An 8,492-nucleotide genomic window follows, 5' to 3' on the forward strand; every position below is an offset into this window, starting at 1 on the left:
CGCTGGCCGAGAAAATTTAAGGGAGGCTCTCCATGGCCATGGACCCATGCCCTCTCTCCCTCCATCCTTTCTCCCTCCTGTGCCGAATCCCACCCCTGCCCCGAGTACCCTGCGTTCCTCCCTACCAGCCCGGCGGCCCTCCGCCAGCTACCTTGAAGCTCAAGCCCACTCCTACCGGCAATGCTAAGGTGAAACTCCTTAACGATCATTTTGATCTGGAAGGAGGGGCTGCTCCCAAAGGGAAACATCAACCAGCAGCGCTATGTGGGACGGCCCAGTTCCTCCACCTGCCCCGCCAAAGAAAGAGGAGGGGGGAGGGGGACATGTCCTCTCGGTGCCCTGACTGAGTGCCTGGCCATGACTCGAACAATTTTACCATGCCCCCTCCGGCTCAAAACCCACTGCCGACGCACCTCCGCCAGCCTAGGTCTCCAGGGCCAACCTCTAAATTGGTCAGGTAGCTGAGCATGTCTGTGTCCTGGCCGCCCATCATGGCTGATGTCTGGTGTGATTCAGGATCTGCCTTGGGTCAAGGAGCCTCGACGTCAGGTGCTCTGGAAAAGAGAACCAGGATGGACCCAGCCCTTGCCATCTGAGAGCAGGGGACCGAATGGGGTGTGTGCAGAAGCAGCAGGCACTGCCACCCTCCTGACCTCGTCAGCACTTGTCCTTTCATCACCCATGCTCTGCACTGGGGCGTCACTGGGCTTCGAGGATTAACAGGGCTGAGGCTGACTGGGCCCAACACGGGAAGGCCAAGGGCCTGCCTGCACTCCCTTCCTACGGCCCTCTGGCCTCTGCCCGTGGCCTGCTGTACCAGGGGGCAGTCACCGCTTTGGAGGTCTGCATGTGCTCGGTCCCCCTATCACGGCTGTGTTTGCGTGTGTGCGCACCTGAAGCCTGGGCCCTTGAGTGGCCTTCTGTGCCCACAGGGGGCTGCTCACCTAGGTGCAGAGCAAGAGCCTGGCAGATGCAGGGAGAGAGGGAGGGAAAACGGTAGGGTGGGAGCAGGGGGGAAAGGAGAAGAGAGAGAGACACAGAGATCCAGACACAGAGGAGGAGACCCAGAGGAAGGGCAGAGAAGAGAAAGAGTGAGGGGGCCGGGGTGGGGGACATGGAGGGGGAGAGGCAAGTAGGGAAGCAACGTGCCTTAGGGCACCTGGGCCAGNGGGAGAGGCAAGTAGGGAAGCAACGTGCCTTAGGGCACCTGGGCCAGGGCCTTCAGGTCTGCCTCAGCAGGGCCTGTGGAGACAGAGTTTGTAGCACCCCCTGCACCGTGCCTGGGCTCCTGGGGTTCGCCGAAGCCAGGCCACCTGCCGACTGAGTTTCAGTATGCCCCTGCTGACCAAAGCGTGGGTCTACACTGAACAATTTGGGAAACTTCACTGGCTGGGCAGGACAGGGAAGGGGGTGGGCAGACTCTCCATCTGCCCCATGTACCCAGAGAATCATTTCCTTCCAATATCTGCCCTGAGCCTCGTGTGCCTGGGCTTCACTAGGTGTTGAAAGTGTTGACACGTGTTCGCTGACCCCCAGAAGAGCGTTGGGGGTGCTGCGGCCCCAGAGCATTGGTCCGGAGCTTCGGTTCAGGCAGGCCTGATCGGGTCTCATCCCATCCCCTGCCCTTACCCCCAGTGCTCACTCCCACCCAGCAAACACCCACTCCAGGGACCACCCTGGGATGTGCATTAGAGGGGTGAGGCCACTGCTGGGGGTGGGGCGCCCTGCTGCAGGGGAGGGCTCACTGCTGGAGGGCTGGGGCCCATTGCTGGGGGAGCGGGGCCATCCCCCACAGCTCTCCTTGCCCTGGCTCTGGCCCTGCTCCGCCGCTGCCCTCCTCCGTCTCCTCCTCCACTGACGCCAAAGCCAGCCAGCAGGAGGAAGGATACCGCCTGGGCCCAGAAGCCACGGATGCCCTGGACGATGGCCCTTCTGCCAGCCAGCTGAGAGCTCCGCTTCTGATTCATCCTGCGCTTGAGCCGCAAGTGGGCCCTGGAGGCTTGGGCACCCACGGAGCGGAGCGCTTCCTGAACCACCTCCAGCGGGGCAAGTGGGGCCCCGGCCGTGTCGGGCTGCGGCACTGGCTCTGCCTGCGGCCGCTCCTGGAGCCTCTCATCCTGCTCTGCTTGCGCCACCTCCTCGTCTTCCACCGACACCACCCCCACCACCAGGGCCCACTCGTCCCCCGCGCCGGCCTCCTCTGTGTCCTGCTGGGCCTCAGATTCCCGCACAGCCTCTGCCGCCATCCCCACAGCCTCTAAGGCCAGAAGCGCACCCGTGCCGTGTGCCCGCACGAGCCCGGGCTCCCTGAGGGCCCCCCTTCCGAGACCAAGTTGGTCCAGGATTCTGGGGCAGCCGCGCCTCCTCCGGACCTCGCCTAACTCTCCACAGGCGGTGGCCGTGAGCCCAGGCAGCTGCGGAGGGAAGGAGATGGCCGCCCGACGGGCAGGTTGAGCTCTGCGGCCCGGGAGGCTGGCGGACAGCAGCCACCTCTGAGAGTGCGGGGCCTGGGGCACGCATGCGCACAGGGCCTCGGTGCAGGGTGTGTCGGGGGCAGCGGTGGCGGAGGCACGCATGCGGCCTGGGCTGGGTGGCGCCATCGAGCCACGCCCAGGGCGCTGGGTGGCCCCCGGATCTAGCCAGTGACAGGGCGGTGGACGTGGCCACCACCAGCCTTGTCCCTTGCCCACGCAGGAGCCAGCCAGTGCTCCTCCTTCAGGGTGGCCTCCGGCCCTCAACCCCAAACATTCTCCTTGGAGACACCGCCCAGGCCATTCCCGCGACTCCCCTGGTATCCCAGACACACTCTACCCTTTCTCATTCGTTCTCCTGGGACCACGCGGCTGGCACCAGAGAATTGAAATCCAGCGGCTGAATCCACTGTCCGCCCGCTGCTCGGAAGCCTCACCCGCCCCTTCTCAGCCGACCTGGGGCAAAGCCCTGGAATCATCAGCCGGTGCTCCACCGCTGCTGCATCGCTGTCCACGTGGCCTCCCCCCTTGACCCGCCCAGTGGTGGAGGGAGCCAGGTGGCCGCCACCAAGATGCTGGATGCGAGGACCATCACGCTCCCCCACCCCACCAACCCCCAGGTCCCACCTTTCCTTAAAACGGAGGAACCGCACACAAAGCAATGTCCCTGAAATTACTTAGCACAGAGCCGAGGTCCGTGGCCACCCTGGTGTACAGATCTACCAACCCAGCCCCAGTGAGGTCCGTGGTTGCGACTCCGTGGCATGCTAATGGGCCAGACCTCCAGCCCAAAGGGTAATTCTGGGTATTCTCCCGTCCAAGCCACCGGTAGGACTCGCTCCCACTGTACTTCCCTCTGCCCGACCCTTTTCCCTGTTCTGTCAGTGACTCTTCTCCTCTTTGCTTTCTCTTCCGCCGCCTGACTTTCATGCGAGGTCACTCTGGGTCTTCCTTCCAACTCTGCTCCAAGTTCTCCCTTAGTCTGTGTCCGGCGCTGAGTGGAGTACCAGCCGGGGAGGGGATGGCCAAGTGAGCATTAATAGCACGCGTGCCCTTTGTCTGGTGACCACCAGGTCCTTCCAGTCTGAACCACACCTCGTGCAGGTCCAGGCAGGGGGGTGTGCGGCGGGTCATGTGGCCGACAGGACGCATGCTGCCGGAGGTCTGAGGAAGTCCCCATGGGCGATAGCAAGGCTGGCAGCGTTGGGGTCGCATCATGGGACGGCCTCATTTAAAAAGAATGGGTGGGGGTGTCCTGGGGGATTTTGACCGTAAAGAAGCAGGGGGAACTCCCTTGAGGTTACGTGCAGGGTGCTTGGTGGGTGCGAATGTCTCTAATAAAAGTCTACTTGTCAGGGCAAACAGGGACGCCTGCAGGGACAGAAATGCATGTCCGTCTGTGGGAGAAGACAAGTTTTCTGAGACTGTCCCTGAAAGAGTCCAGACTCTGGAATTACTGGTACAATCCAAACTGCCTAGCACATGCAACCGTGCCCACAGCACTAGAAGAGGCTTCGGAGGCAATACTGCACTGAAACCAGCACAGCCTTGGAGACGGGGAAGGCTCGGGTGGTGACACGGGGGCAGGGGGGGAGACACGGAGACTGGGAAGAGCGGGAGAGAAGTGGAGAAGGCTAGAAGAGGTGGGTGAGAGAGGGGGACTGGGAGGGATGCAGAGGAGAGAAGAGAGGGACATGGGCGGGCAGGACGGAGAGTACTGTAGTAGCAGGGGTGGGAGGGGGAGAGAGGGAGGGAGCAAGGAAGGCAGAAACAGGGAGGCAGGGCCTTGACTGCCCCAGCTGCATTCACACATTGCAAGGCATACAGACCAAAAGGACACATTGCCTATGCGGAAGGGCCCGACCACCCACGTGTGCAGAAGCAAAAAGCCCTCTGAGCAGAGCTCAGTCCGGTGGTGTCAATGAGGTCAGCAATCATGTTTCCGGAAAACCAGAATCACACACCAAAGGAGGAAGTAATAAAGGAACAGAGGGTGGAAACAGGCCGGTGGTACACAGAAACCTAGTACTGCAGTCGTGGACGTCAGTCTGCCCTGGTCAGTAAAGAGGCTTCAGAGCAGGGGAGTAAGACGTGGACGACAGCTTTGAAAAGCTGCCCATGTGTCTATGCTTCGTGCAAGAGACTGACCTTTCAGTCCCAAAGCCACAGAGCCGTTGCAAGTGGGAGGAGTGTGAAGGATGAATGACCTCATGCCCTAAGCCAGGCCACTGAGATCCCTACCCCTCGCGGACGGGCAGTAGGTGCGGGGCTGTTCCTCAGTTCCCAAGGACGCATCACCACGTACCTTTCGGCCCGGGCAGCCAAGGACTTCTCGGGGCTCACCAAAGATTACAGACGCTGCGCCAGCCCCGTTGAAGGGGGAGAGGGTTCTGACTCCAAAATGGAAGAAACGGGGTCCAATTCACAGGCAGACCGCCTCACAGGTAGGAGCTCATACAACAAACACAAGTCAGGCCAACACCCCGCAGCTGAGGCAAAGCAGAGACTCACCAGGGCCAAAGGCACTTATGGGCGCCCAACACGGGCATATCCGGGATGCGCACAGATGCCGGATCGGAGACGTGACGGCACAGGTAGAGCCAGACCAAGTGACGCCAAGGCACGCTCAAGATGACACAGAAACATGGGCAAAGAGCGGACCCCCCTTTGACCAGGCAAGTACACAGAGACCCAGAGCGGCCAGACACAGACCCACGGTGCTCCAGAGCCATGGAGGCAGAAGGCCTGGCAATTCCTCAGGCGGTCCTCTCCTATCAGACAGCACTCTGGGTTACAGAAGTTTTGTTCCCTTAGTGCCCAGGTTCCTGGTCACGCTGCTTCGAGGACAGAAGCGGTAGACCAGACAGAGAGTGCTGGGCAGCAGGGCAAAGTTTACTGGGCAAGGGCACCAAGATCCAGGGAGGGCTGCCGTGTTCCCATTCAAAGTTAGGGGCTTTTATAAGCTCTTTCAAGGACCTTGAGAGCGAGGCCCCTGCGGATTCGCTGTGTAGGTGCTGCCAGTCAGGGCATTGATCATGCCCCTGTCTACCACGTCCATGGGCCTGATGGGCAGGCATCTGGAGACTCACTGCCTCAACCTGGGTCAGGGACCGATGTTTCATGCTTAGTGGCTGTGTTTCGGCTTGTGTTGCAAAAGTCAGCCCTGCAGAGGCTGCTGGACAGGATACCCCCGTGCTCTTGTCTAGGTGGGAGAATGGAATGCTAGCGCGGATTTGCCTTAGATGTCCTGGCTCCCTGTCTTAGGGTTGGGGACCCTGGCCCTGACTCCCTCACCCTCCATGGACTCCTAACATCTGGGGCTCCCTGACCTCCAAAAGCCTCACCTTCTCTCCGGGCCAGGCCAGCCCAGTGCCCAGAGCCAGGTGGGAGATGCCTAGGAGTGGGGCACCCTGTTCCTTCCTCTCCCCTAGGCTTCACATCCTTGGCAACAGCCTGCCAAACGCCACGAGCATAGAGGAATACGCAGCAGCCCCCGAGAAGGCCCGGGCCGAGGACCCCTTAAGGCCATGCTCTACACGGGAGTTGTCCCGCTCCCGCTGCTCAGTGAAGGCCCAGCACCTATGACAGTTTCAGCCGACCAGCACAAGCAGAGCCAGGTGCCAGCATGTGGGCGCCTGTCGAGGATACCCCGGCATTTCCAGATCAAGAGTCCAAGAAGACCGGTCTCCCCTACGCTCTCAGAGAGACGAGCCTTCCCTCCTGGAGCCTCAGGCACCTCCACCCACCCCGGAAGGGGCAAGGCTAAGTCACAGAGATCATCAACTGCACAGCCTGACACAGAACAGGCGATCTGCACTGCACACTGGAAGGGACCTGAAGCACCCACGAGTCTGACTGCCACACCCTCCTGGGTGAAGCTTGTGACAGGTACTCTGTACACGCCAGGTCTTTCCAGGGACCTTCACACAGAAGGCCAAGACCTCCGACGATGGACAGTGCCCTGCGCTTTCGGAAGCCACCTGTGCGCACACAGACGTCAGCCAGGGGAGCGTGCTCCCTGAGGTGTTGGTGAGGACTAGGTGTCGCTCTTGGTGGCCTTTCCCTTTTGGGGTCTTCACCGGACGGAGGGCATTGGGCTGATGCCTTAAGCCCGCCGAGAGAGAGGCATATCAGCCTGAGTCAGCATGGGACAGACACTGCATGGGACGGGTGGCTGTACTGGCCCTCGCATTCAGCAGTCCTCCTCCCCCTCCCCCTCTCCTCTGTTTGCCATCTGGGGGACCCCAACCCGAGGCCCTAGGGAAGCAGGGAACTGGGAATCCTGGGGCAGCTTGGGTTCGTCAGTACGTGAGCGTGTCCCCGGACAGGTGAGTGAGTGAAGGTTGTGTGCGTGGGAGGGGAGGGGAGTGTGTGCGTGTCAGGACATCAGAGTGAGTGAATGACTGTGTGGGTGGGGTGGGGTGGGCGGTGACTGGTTTGCTTCTGAGAGCCTGTTTCAATATATGGGAGTGGCTAAAGGGGTCTGTGTGTTTGTGTGTGGGGGAGGTATTTGAAACCGAGATGTCCCTCTGTGTGTGTGTGTGTGTGTAGTGAATGTGTCTGAGGACAACCACCGGGGAGCACGTCTGGAGGACCGTCCTCGCCATCCTCCGAACCCGGGCACTGGACGTGTGCGGCCCGGGTGCGTCCCTCCCTTTCCTTGACCTCTGTCATTTCCCCAGGGAAGAGATGAGCCCTGTCGGCAGGGCTTTTGCTCTTTTCTCCTCTCCCTGCCCACACCCGCAAAGCCAGCGGAAGGACCTCTGCCCCCTGGGATGCCGTCCCAGTGAAGGTGTGTCCTAGACCTCTGGGCAAGCATAGGGGCCCATCCCTTCCACGGAGGCGGGATGCCCAGGCGGAGTACGAAGCACCGATGGGAACCCCGTGAGCTCAGGCACCGCACTGGCCCCCTTCCGTGGACAGAAGTGTGCGTGATCATACGGACCCTGACGCACATAAACACAGCGGACATCGTATTACTACTTTTCAGTATTTTTCCGAGGAGGCCTCCGTCGGCCCTGTGTTTCCCCCCGGCCCCAGACTTCAGGTCTTCCCTGTGCTGAGGAACCGGGCTGACCATTCGGCTCCATCTGAAGGTTCTGACTGGTTCCGGCCAAGTGCGATGCTTCTGCATATTCATCTCAACATCTTGAAGCTCCCTGGGAGGGACACATACACAGAGACCCACGGACACACAGGCGCACAGGAGGAGGCCCGCGTGTAACCTCTGTGGGCCATGCGTAAGGTTGCTTGAGGGTTTCAAGACCCTCCCGGGGAAGGGTGGTCATCCTCCCGCGGCCCCCCGCCGACCCGGGCTGCGAACGCCCTCCATTTCCTCCACCCACGTAGTAAACGTTATCTGTGCACGCTGGCCAGTGTTCTCTGGGTGATTGTGATGGGCGCAGAACACTGCCCGCAGCGAGGAAGGGGACAACCGTGCCGATGAACACAGAAAAGGGACGGGGTGACGCGTGAGCCTTAACACCACGGTACCCAGACACCTGTGCCAAGGGTGGTGGGAGGCACGTAGGTGGGCACAAAGGTGAGGTGGTGGCTAGTCGACCTGCGGGCAGGAGTCTCTGGCCTGGGAAAGGCACTTCCCACAAGGGCAGCTGCTGAGCCGACTCTGCTTCTCCAGCTCTGCTCATTCACGCTGCCTGGCCCCGCCTACCTCAAGCTTCCCCAGGCAGAACCAGTTGGACACTGCCCTTCTGCAGTCTCCCTGTCTCACGGCCATGCCCTTTGGCCCTGGGGCCACTGCCTCTGAGTGTTCCTCAGAGCCTCAGTTTCTGCCTTTGTGAAGCCCAGCTCCCACGGAGCCGCCCCGAGCATTTTCCGCACCCAACGCCCCGGGCGTCTCACCTGCCCTCCTCTCAGTTCCCTCTGCTGGGGCCTTCTTCCTCACGTAGTACTGCAGGGGATTGGGCCACAGGTCGTCCAGGATGATCTGGCAGGGGAAACGGGGCAGGGCTCAGATGCCCATCCCAATCCGCTGGGGAACACAGCCAGGTTCATGTGTGC

The 8,492-nt window shown here is 61.2% G+C and overlaps 1 pseudogene; it reads right to left on the reverse strand.

Moving 5' to 3' along the window:
* Positions 1-5,905: 5,905 nt before the first annotated feature.
* LOC111140141 overlaps positions 5,906-8,492 on the reverse strand; it is an 85,307-nt pseudogene continuing 82,720 nt past the window's right edge.

The sequence above is a fragment of the Enhydra lutris genome, unplaced genomic scaffold, assembly GCF_002288905.1.
Source record: "Enhydra lutris kenyoni isolate GAN:26980312 unplaced genomic scaffold, ASM228890v2 scaffoldscaffold186, whole genome shotgun sequence".
NCBI classification, from domain to species: Eukaryota; Metazoa; Chordata; class Mammalia; order Carnivora; family Mustelidae; genus Enhydra; species Enhydra lutris.